This window comes from Pecten maximus, chromosome 1, assembly GCF_902652985.1.
Source record: "Pecten maximus chromosome 1, xPecMax1.1, whole genome shotgun sequence".
Lineage (NCBI taxonomy): Eukaryota > Metazoa > Mollusca > Bivalvia > Pectinida > Pectinidae > Pecten > Pecten maximus.
The window spans coordinates 49,272,330-49,285,033 of NC_047015.1; the positions used below are offsets into that span (position 1 = coordinate 49,272,330).

The 12,704-nt window shown below is 35.7% G+C and overlaps 1 protein-coding gene across 1 annotated transcript in view; it reads left to right on the forward strand.

Moving 5' to 3' along the window:
- The window catches only part of LOC117336778 (cytosolic Fe-S cluster assembly factor nubp1-B-like), a 45,452-nt gene that overhangs the window by 6,208 nt on the left and 26,540 nt on the right, over positions 1 to 12,704 (forward strand). The window lies entirely within an intron of this gene.

Genomic DNA, 12,704 nt, shown 5'->3' on the forward strand with positions numbered 1-12,704 from the left:
ATAGGAGTGTTTAAAACTACGGTGTTCAAACTCTATTGTAGAGATAGACGCTTCAGTAGGTTTACAAGACTGGCTCTGCCTTACCAACGCAGGTGGAAATTTATTGTGTCATTATTTTCTGAATGTTTGACACCTTGTATGGGAAAATTGTTATCACAGGATAATCCATATGGAAGTTGAAGATTTATAAAATGACTCTTTCTGTAATTTGCAACAAATTTATTACCTGTTCACTTAATGGGTTCCTTTTGTTTGCGGATTAATGTATATATAAGCAATTATTTATCAAGAAAATGTTATAAAAATTTGTATCAACTCCGTGATTTCATATTGTCAGGTATATCAATGGATGATTTTAAATTAACTTGTTACACTATTATGTAATTTCTGCCGTTGTTTGGTTTAAGGGCATATAAACAGCTGCATTTTTTTGTTAGCAATAGCTATCTAGAAATGAATACCAGATCAATATATCCAGGCACTATCTATGCAACAACAGCATCACAAATACAAAACAAGTTTTATGCATGAAATTTAAATGCAATTAGGTTTTCTCTGCCTGATAAAATATTGTCAGAATACTTTAAGGGACATTGGCTTTTCTTTGCCTGATAAAATATTATTGTCAGAATCTTTCAAGACATCGGCTTCTCTCACCCTGATGAAATATCATCGTCAAAATCCTTCAGGACAATGGCCGGGTTAATTATTTTCTAAGTATTTTAAATACTTAGATAATGCCATCAGTATTTCATTGCTGGTAGGTATTAGAATTAAATGTTCATATGTTTCCACAGATAATTGAAAAACTAACAACATTTGCAGCTAGTGTTGTAAATAATATTAACAAAATGAAAAAGAAAACCGGATTTTCTCTTCCTTTCACATTTCTGGCTATAAATTTCAATAGTGTGTATGTAGTGATGATAAAAAGCTTTTTAAGTCTAATCATATTTTCACAAGTGTATCTAGTTCCGTGATTATAAATGAATCATATGAATTATTGATAAAGTAAAAGTTTTGTCAGCCAACCTTTATGACCACTTTTATCTATCGGACATTTAAACCTTTTAATGCTTGTCATAAATTATTTTCACTTTTCAAGAGGAAAATATATCAATACCTAAATGTACTTAACATGTTAAATAAAATGAAATACAATATGGAAGATATTAACTGGCTAAGTTTCAATTTCAAGTGAATATAGCATTTAATTGACTTCTAATTCAGATTTCTTAGAATGAGAAAAAACGTAAGGGTTAATATTGGGCTAATCATATTTTGAATGACAACCTGAATTATTTTGACTCGTAATCCTTAAGCTGTACATCATTAATGTTGTTTGATTGCGGAACTTGACAGGTGTTACGATTGGTAACAGTAGATCTATTGTATGTATCTAGTGGCCACAGATTAGCCCAGTCGGAGACAATCCTCGACCAACGCTTCAATGATTCTGTACTTTAGGTCTGCTACGTATAATGATTTTCTGATATTATGACTGAACATATCAGGTATAGATTATGTGCTATCATGTGGAATTTTTCAAATATTGCGACTGGAATACACAACCATACTTGTATGCTATACACTACGTAAAAACTTGTCTCGGTGATCATGACACGGGTTGGTATTCTTTTGTTTCTAAGTTAGTTAAGCATGCTTGAAATGCGATACTGTGACAAATGGATTTAAGAAAGATCACACCGATACAAGAGATAGCGTGGACTTTTGTACATTATTGAATATAACAAGTGCCCTTTGTAAATCAGGCTGGTTGACTGGCGATATAAGTATTTCAGTGACAGATCAACAGGCAATACAACTAATACCCAGTATTTCAGTGACTGGTCAGCAGGCAATACAACTAATACCCAGTATTTCATTGACTGGTCGACAGGCAATACAACTAATACCCAGTATTTCAGTGACTGGTCGACAGGCAATACAACTAATACCCTGTATTTCAGTGACTGGTCGAGAGGCAATATAACTAATAACCAGTATTTCAGTGACTGGTCATTGGGCAATATAACTAATACCTTGTATTTTAGTGACTGGTGGACAGGCAATATGACTAAAACCCAGTATTTCAGTGACTGGTCGACAGGCAATATAACTAATACCCTGTATTTCAGTGTGAAGCATATTGGTATGTTTTAGTTTGTATTTCGATATCAGAATTCTTTTGAAATATTATGAAACATTAATTTCCGTACTTTAATTAAGGAATAATTTGTCCAAGTAGGCCCACTTGAAGAACAATTATAATTTTCAAAGCCATATTCTAATAAAACCCTTGAAGCTAAAATATCATTTAAATTGTCTATAAGCTACCTTCTACCCACTTTAAAACACCCGTCATTATGTTGAAATGATATGTGTGTTCTGGTCCTGATTTAATTTACCTAGATATAAAACAGGTTTTGTCCTGAGATGTTCATTGTACTTCATTCATAGACTGTCTCCTTCTATTTAAAATTATTTTCTTATTAATACATCTACCTCGGTCTGTCACTGTCTGGCAATTAGTACAGTTTGTCTCATAACGGTTCCTGTATGACTATTCTTGGCTAATGAATGACAGTTTTGTTCCAGGTGCAATACAGGTACAATAGAAATCTGTTTTTATCCATTCTGTACTTGATGGTTCAAGTTTAAAGACTCGTTGATCTGTCGTACTGACAGTTATTGGAGCAACAGTGATTATTGAAGACTGTAGATTGGATGGTTTATGGTAAGACGTGAGATCAAATTCTGGTTCATAAATAAAATTTTGATATCTACAGTAATAGGTAATTATAAGGTCTGATTTTGAATCTTCAGTCGAATCCAGGAGAATTTTGATTGGAATATTTACGGATATGGTGACATCAGGTCTATAGATAGAATTTTGATTGCAATTTAAGTAAGAATGTCACGGGAGATCATGTTTGTAATGTTTGTAAGTTGAATTCTAATTGGAATATTGAATTGGTTAATAAGGGAGATCTGGTTCCTATTTGATAGTAGAAATTTTATTTCAGTATTTTACGGTAATGTTGAAACCTGTATGTTCGTAAGTGGAACTTTGATCAGAATATTTACGGTAGCATTGAGATCAGGTTTTGATATAGAAGTACATATGGGCGATCTGATGACAACGAACACCTTATCACTGTACAAAACTCTGACACATTGTACAGACACTGTACATACAATTTAAGTATTATGATACCTACAGGATTCCGTGATTATCCGACACATAACCTACATTATCGTATCAAATATTGCATGGAAAAAAAACTGCTTCAATAAGCGTTTTATTTCCGGAGATATAATTACCAGTGTATACTACTACCTGTTACAGGTAAGAATTATATGGAGATTTCAGAGGTGTATACTTTAGTTGTATGAAATTTTACGTGTATATAGGGATTTTTTCAAAGAAGATTATCAACATAACTAATGTACTATTGTAGTATCGACACATGCAGACACAGGGCTGATATAAAGGCCATGTATATTGTAACACACGTTCAGTTATCCACCAGCTCTAGAGTTTACATGGTCACAGTTGCAGTCGTCAACAAATTAAATCACTGTATTGTCTTGCTGACGAGTCTCGATCTTGTGGGTAATTGATGACAGACTAATCCTTGCTGGTATTGCAGCACAACATGGGCCTGTGTAGTGCTGGGTACCAGCAGGACCCTATATTGGTATCAGAAGTGAATTCCGTTGGATTGTTTCCATTAGTAAATGTAATGCAGACCTTTCTAATTGAACCCACTTTCACATTGTTGTTTTGTGTCTCTCTGTGCCGTCTGTTATTTTTTGTATGGTTCTAGCTTTCTCCCAGTGGACTTTCAATAGAATTCAATCATACAAGGATTAAAATTCTGATAGAAGACTTACTGGTTGTATGAACATTTCCATCGATAATATTCAAATACACAATAACAATGCCTATTTATGTCTCCGTTCTGATAGTTAGAATTAGATTTCAATCTCACATTGTCAATAAAACTTAAATGGCAATGCTAAGCTGTTTGAATATTGAAATTGGTTCAACAATTGTTCCTGAACATTGATTCAGTATTTGTTTCTGTGACCTTGGTTCAATATCTGTTGATGCCCATGGTTCAGTATTCACTGTTGTGCCCTGTTATATTTTGTTCTGTGACCTTGGTTCAGTGTTTGTTGCTGTGACCTTAGTTCGGTGTTTGTTTCTGTGACCTTGGTTCACTGTTTGTTTCTGTGACCTTGGTTCATTGTGTGTTTCTTTGACCTTGGTTCAGTGTTTGTTTCTGTGACCTTGGTTCAGTATTTGTTTCTGTGACCTTGGTTCAGTGTTTGTTTCTGTGACCTTGGTTCAGTGCTTGTTACTTTGACCTTGGTTCAGTATTTGTTACTGTGACCATGGTTCGGTTCAGCATTTGTTTCTGTGACCTTGGTTCAGTACTTGTTTCTGTGACCTTGGTTCAGTATTTGTTTCTGTGACATTGGTTTAGTATTTGTTTCTGTGACCTTGGTGCAGTGTTTGTTTTTGTGACCTTGGTTTAGTATTTGTTTCTGTGACATTGGTTTAGTATTTGTTTCTGTGACCTTGGTTCAGTGTTTATTTCTGTGACCTTGGTTCAGTGTATGTTACTGTGACCTTGGTTCATTATTTATTTCTGTGACCTTGGTTCAGTGTGTGTTACTGTGACCTTGGTTCAGTATTTATTTCTGTGACCTTGGTTCAGTGTATGTTACTGTGACCTTGGTTCAGTATTTATTTCTGTGACCTTGAATGATATTCCTGAATGTTCAAGAAAAATAATACAAAAATAAACATTGTCTAATCTGATCAAATCTGTTGTTGTCAGTAACATGAAAGCCTTGTCTTTCAAATTCATACTTTAGGACCAGATTTTGTAACATGTACATGAATGACCTCACTCTGAACTATCCAATCTAGTCTGAACAACCTTTTGACCTTGAATTCAAACTCCTCTGTACATCAATCCCCTTCTACATCTGGCCCCTTTTAATCCAGTCACCTTTAAATTCAGCCCTTCTGTAACACACAATTCAACCTCGACTCAAAAATTAACCCCCAGTGTATCCAGCCCCTTCTATATCTGACCCATCTAAATTCAGCCCCTATCTAACACACAATTCAATCTCGACTCAAAAATTAACCCCCAGTGTATCCAGCCCCTTCTACATCTGACCCCTCACAATTCAGCCTCTATCTAATACACAATTCAATCTCTGACTCTAAAACTAGCCCCCCCCCCCCCCCACACACACACACACTCATACATGATTCAGTCTTGCCTGTATAGAAGGTAAGATGAAGCTTTCTAATGAGAAAAAAACCCTAAATGATTGAGAGAGTGTTGTACAGGTGAACCTGTTGCTAAGGACTGTGTTTACAGACCACAGGTGTGAAGGCTCCGTCAACCGCCAAAAAGATTTCAGGAATGGACTGGGGAAGGATTATAGGTTAAGCTGTGGTTATGGTGTGAGCTACTACATTTCACAGGATGTGTGGTACACTTAGGCAAAGTTTTATACAGTTAGTGACAAGTTGTGTGGTACATTTGTAACAAATTGGTCTCTTACAGCAAATCAATAATCATCATAGTACTTAAAAGGCTATGTATTCGAGCCGGATGTCATAAATCTATATTTCTTTTTCAAGTGAAATATCATAATGGTTAGAGATAGGGGGACAGAATCAATATGTCTACAAGGGGAAGGGAAACGCTGTATAGGTTTTTATTTTGTTGAAAAAAAACTCAGAATCAAGCAGTAGGGAATTTTTTGCCATTTGTTTTAACATACTGAAAATGTTCAATTAAATTTTCATGAAATTTTAAATTCAATTAATGTATGTCTTTTCAATTATTTTGAAATTATCAGTTTAAATACCCTCCCCCCCCCCCCCCCCCCCCCCCCCCCCCTCTCCTCCATCACAGAAATATGAAAAACTGACATACAAAGGACTTATTCCAGATATACACTATTCTGTATGTGTTAACACATTAGGTCTATTTCAGCAAGTTCTCTCTTGCCTTGTTCTCATGAATCATATTGCAAATAAAATAACGATGTCCTGTAAAGCTTTAGATATCATCACCACGTCTTATCATTTATTAATTGTAACTGAATATTACCATTGATTTTATGCCGTACTGCCATAGTGATGGAAAGGGTTGATTGATGTGTCCTACACATCGGTAATGTTATCTCTGGGTATTGATACAATACAATACCTGTATGTTAAAGTTTCCCATACCTAGTAATATACTTCCCCTCCCACACGTAGGGTCAGGATAATGTCAGGGCTACGTTTAGGGGCTCACCGATACAATACAACCTAAAAAGTAGCTTACTCATTTAATACGTGTGTGAATATACTGTATTTTAAAACTTAGTAGTGCTATTTTTTGGGTTGAATATTTATTATGTCCGATTCATGGGCTATATAATAAACACAACTGGTAATTTAATTGAACTGCAGCAGATTGCATGTACAGAAGTCCTCCTATAAATACACAGTATAATTCGTAATGAAGTATATTCTGTCGTGCTTAATGTGTCACGCTAGATATTCTGATACATAATATTCAAGATTCTTATCAGGATCATATTAACAGAACTGTATTTTTTTTGGTTCCTAACCAACCAGAAATAGTATGAACTGTTGTGTTCTGAGTGTATCGCCTATGAACAGCTAGAGTAATTTTGTAGTAGCTGGTGGCTACTTCACTGAATAATATAATAGAGGTCTGTTATATGTATAAAGAAAATTTGGAGTAAAATGTCTGTTAAACTACATACAAGGAGACTCCGCTTCAAAATCACCCCGGCTGTTGTCTGGATAATAAATCCAACAAACAAATAAACAAAAGAACGTGTAATAAAAAATACATATTTTATTATTGTCAATTATTTATATCCAACAGTATTCTGGACAAGATGTCTATAGCGTACATTATAACTCAGTAACAGTGCAACAGTACATAAAATTACAGCTTGGGGATGTTGACATTGATCTCCAAGTTCATATTCTGTTTACATTATGATAAAATCTTCGTGGAAAAAACTAAGCATAATAAAACAAGACAAATATAACTCTCACCATGATAACTTATGATGCAAATTCAGACAGGAAGTGTTTGATAGGATTTGATAAGATATATAGTGGTACATGTAATACCATCTATGGTCCTGAAGAATTATATTAATGCTACCTACTTATCCACAAATAAGCCCCAGGAGTGTCCACAAATAAGCCTAAATGAAGAACAAGCCCCTTCTTCATTTTTGCAGAATAAGAATAAGCCCCTCTTTCATTTTTGCAGAATCATCAGTTCTCAGATAATTAGCTGAAAGTGGTTCCCTGCAATTAAGCTCTCCTCGAACTTATATGCTAAATCTTTTTGCTACAGAAGGGGCCTTAATTATTTGAGGAAAGATACGATATGAGAAAATTATTGATATCTTTAAAATTTATGTAAAGGTTCTATGTCGGTATGTAGTATGTATAATGTTTATGGGATGTAGAACCAGGTCTGGAAAGATGTTAAATATTAATTTAGGGGGTCACAGTGTCCCCACACTTAATCAGTAGCTCTCCACCTCTGGGTTGAGAGTTTGAAACCCATGTGGGGCAGTTGCCAGGTACTGACTGTAGGCCGGTGGATTTTTAGCCCACCATCTGATGATGGTGGGCTATTCAAATCGCCCTGCGTCCGTGGTCCGTGGTCCGTCCGTCCGTCCGTCCGTCCCTCCGTCCGTCCGTCCGTCCGTCCCTCCGTCCGTCCGTAAACAATTCTTGTTATCGCTAATCCTCAGAAAGTACTGAAGGGATCTTTCTCAAATTTCATATGTGGGTTCCCCTTGGTGCCTAGTTATGCATATTGCATTTTGAGACCAATCGTAAAACAACATGGCCGACAGGCAGCCATCTTGGATTTTGACAATTGAAGTTTGTTATCGCTATTTCTGAGAAAGTACTCAAGGGATCTTTCTCAAATTTCATCTGTAGATTCCCCTTGGTGCCTAGTCATGCATATTGCATTTTGAGACCAATCGGAAAACAACATGGCCGACAGGCAGCCATCTTGGATTTTGACAATTGAAGTTTGTTATCGCTATTTCTGAGAAAGTACTGAAGGGATCTTTCTCAAATTTCATATGTAGGTTTCCCTTGGTGCCTAGTTATGCATGTTGCATTTTGAGACCTATCGGAAAACAACATGGCCGACAGGCAGCCATCTTGGATTTTGACAATTGAAGTTTGTTATCGCTATTTCTGAGGAAGTACTGAAGAGATCTTTCTCAAATTTCATATGTAGATTCCCCTTGGTGCCTAGTTATGCATATTGCATTTTGAGATCAATCGGAAAACAACATGGCCGACAGGCAGCCATCTTGGATTTTGACAATTGAAGTTTGTTATCGCTATTTCTGAGAAAGTACTGAAGGGATCTTTCTCAAATTTCATATGTAGGTTTCCCTTGGTGCTTAGTTATGCATATTGCATTTTGAGACCAATCGGAAAACAACATGGCTGACAGGCAGCCATCTTGGATTTTGACAATTGAAGTTTGTTATCGCTATTTCTGAGGAAGTACTGAAGGGATCTTTCTCAAATTTCATATGTAGATTCCCCTTGGTGCCTAGTTATGCATATTGCATTTTGAGACCAATCGGAAAACAACATGGCCGACAGGCAGCCATCTTGGATTTTGACAATTGAAGTTTGTTATCGCTATTTCTGAGAAAGTACTGAAGGGATCTTTCTCAAATTTCATACGTAGGTTTCCCTTGGTGCCTAGTTATGCATATTGCATTTTGAGACCTATCGGAAAACAACATGGCCGACAGGCAGCCATCTTGGATTTTGACAATTGAAGTTTGTTATCGCTATTTCTGAGGAAGTACTGAAGGGATCTTTCTCAAATTTCATATGTAGATTCCCCTTGGTGCCTAGTTATGCATATTGCATTTTGAGACCAATCGGAAAAAACAACATGGCCGATAGGCAGCCATCTTGGATTTTGACAATTGAAGTTTGTTATCGCTATTTCTAAGAAAGTACTCAAGGGATCTTTCTCAAATTTCATATGTCGGTTTCCCTTGGTGCCTAGTTATGCATATTGCTTTTTGAGGCCAATCGGAAAACAACATGGCCGACAGGCAGCCATCTTGGATTTTGACAATTGAAGTTTGTTATCGCTATTTCTGAGAAAGTACTGAAGGGATCTTTCTCAAATTTCATATGTAGATTCCCCTTGGTGCCTAGTTATGCATATTGCATTTTGAGACCAATCGGAAAACAACATGGCCAACAGGTAGCCATCTTGGATTTTGTCAATTGAAGTTTGTTATCGCTATTTCTGAGAAAGAACTGAAGGGATCTTTCTCAAATTTCATATGTAGGTTTCCCTTGGTGCCTAGTTATGCATATTGCATTTTGAGACCAATCAGAAAACAACATGGCCGACAGGCAGCCATCTTGGATTTTGACAATTGAAGTTTGTTATCGCTATTTCTGAGAAAGTACTGAAGGGATCTTTCTCAAATTTCATATGTAGGTTTCCCTTGGTGCCTAGTTATGCATATTGCATTTTGAGACCTATCAGAAAACAACATGGCCGACAGGCAGCCATCTTGGATTTTGACAATTGAAGTTTGTTATCGCTATTTCTCAGAAAGTGCTGAAGGGATCTTTCTCAAATTTCATATATAGGTTCCCCTTGGTGCCTAGTTATGCATATTACATTTTAAGACCTATCAGAAAACAACATGGCCGACAGGCAGCCATCTTAGATTTTGACAATTGAAGTTTGTTATCGCTATTTCTCAGAAAGTAATGAAGGGATCTTTCTCAAATTTCATATTTAGGTTCCCCTCGGTGCCTAGTTATGCATATTGCATTTTGAGACTAATCGTAAAACAACATGGCCGACAGGCAGCCATCTTAGATTTTGACAATTGAAACTTATTATCGCTATTTTACAGAAAGTACTGAAGGGATCTTTCTCAAACATTTTTATAAGTTCCCCTTGGTCTGTAGTTCTGCATATTGCATCTTGGGACCAATAGGAAAACAATATGGCCGACAGGCAGCCATCTTGTATTTTAACAATTGAAGTTTGTTATCGCTATTTTACAGAAGGTACTGAAGGGATCTTTCTCAAATTTCATATGTAGGTTCCCCTTGGTCCCTGGTGTTGCATTTTGGGACCAATCCGAAAACAACAGACAGCCATTATTGCTAAATCTTAAATTTTATATATAGGTTCCCCTTGTTTGAAAGTACTAGAGGGCTGTTTCTGAATTTACACAGATTAGTAAGACTTAGAGGAAGGGAAAAGTAGAGAAAAGATCAATCTGACATGGAACCTATAAAGATCATTCAATGGTGGGCGCCAAGATCCCTCTGGGATCTCTTGTTTCCAGGTAGTATGGCTTTACTCCACCTCCAAAACCTGACAGGTCCTTAAATGACCCTTCTCTGTTAATTGGATGTTAAACAAAATAAACCAAACCAAACTTAACCAAGATATTAAATACCTTTGACAAAAAGGTGATGAGTTTATGGTAATATTAGTGTTTATTTTATGTCAGGTAGATAAAATTTTGAGGACAGCACATTATGTTTATCTCACTGTCAATGGAAAAACCTTCTTTATAGGGAGGTACAGTATTTTGTCTCGTTATCTTCTGTAGAAAATATTATAGATCAAATGGAATCCTATTACACTTGTAGACAGACCACTTGAGATTCGTTAATATCACCAGCTGTAAATGATCTTCAGATATATATCATCAGTCAGATTTTAGAGGAAAATTAATGATATATATATATTGTGGGTGTCGGCTATCTAGGTATTTTATTGCTTGTGAAGACTCCCAAACAAGCAATACATTAGTGTAGTCCAGTAAGATTTGATTGTCATTTTGTTAAAATAATTGTGATACTGTATCGATCCTTAAAAAAACCTCCTTTCACTTGTGACAAAAGGTTAAAATTGGGGAGGGGCTTATTTGCAAGTCTTCACTCTCCGATATAATTATGTCCAAGTACTGAAAAGGGCTTATTTGTGAGTTGGGGCTTATTTTCTGAATAATTCGCTAATTAATGTATTAATATTTGTCCATGTTATGAATGGACATGGCAATTGCCTCCATTTGTCTTCCTATTTTTACTGCATGAATGGTTCCAAAATTAGTTTCTATTTGTAAGTATATACCTATGTTCATAGCTTTTCCTGAGAGCTTTTTGGGGGTCAAAATGGTGTCTAATTCCCAATTGAAATTAATTTTAATCTAAGCCAAATTTCAAAAATTTGCAGTTTATTCCTGAAAAGTTTCCTTCCTCATTCACCGATTTTTATCCAAAAATGATGCAAAAAGTCGCAATCTCAACTAAACCTGCATAAAAAAGCCCCTATGCTTCTCTTTCTTCCTAGAATTTGAATAATAATTCAGCGTGGATAAGTAAAATGAGATAGGGATTATGTTACTCAAGGATTTCTTGAGAAAATTTATCTTGAGTAAGTCAAATGTGAATGACTTGTGAAATTCTGTTGAAAATTTATTGAGTAAATGCCTCTAGACATATAAAATAACCCATATAACTAATCACAACCTCAACCATTTCCCTGACAAGGAATAAACGGTAGTGAATGGGAGAGTTGATATAAAACTTGCTTTTGGATTCAAGAGCTTATCGTACGGCAATCTAGTGTTCAGAAAAGGTAAAAACACTGCCAACCTACCCGTAGCTAGCCATAAATTCTACCACAAACCGAAATAAGAACTGATCCTATACTGACATATAAGGTCGCGGATGTATAGGGAGAGGATTTAGATCCCTGTAGGTGGGCTGTCTCTTGCGTAAGTGTAGCAGTTGTTCTATTGATCCTACAACGTCTTGTGTCACCGGGCATTTAATTTATGATAAACACATAAGAAGCTTTGATAACTCAGTTCTGCTTTGTTCGGATATGCTTGAGTGTAAATATTTTCTCATAATATTTTCTTTTTATCCTCGTAGCAGATCATCAAAGTTGTATTGATTATGAAAGGTCATTGGATCTATTGAAAAGGATTGAGTAATATATCTGTACGGAGTTTCAATATCAACTCAACACTGAAGTAAAAGCACTTTCATTCCTTCCACACTGTATTACCATGTTAAAGGAAGCAGTGGAAATGAAATGAATTAAGATATATTCATCAGGCTTGCTATGAATATTCATGAGTCTGTGTAGGTCAGGGTTGTGTATTGACTGTAAGATTTATGTGTTGTAGTTGAAGCATTGTCTTTTGTAGACATTGTTATTTGATATTAGGGTGAACAATGGTTTTCAATTAACTTATCGGTCAAGTGTAAACTGTAAATGTTCAAGTAGTTTAAATTTTTTTTTTTTTTAAATACATAAATATAAAAAACTAATACTACAACATTGACTCATGAAAGTAATAGAAAGTGACCTGGTTTTCTCTCTCTTAAGTCAAAGTATATTTATTTCATACATAAAGATTATTATCTAGGTGTTACTAAAATGGATCTGAAGACATTCTTATTTTAGAGAATTGGTTCTAGACCAGACTTAGAATAATAAAATATACAAAGACTTCAAACTTTGGACTGTTAAAATAACTGGTGATTTGAGTATGCATATGTTTACACCCACATAAGGGTGTAATACCAG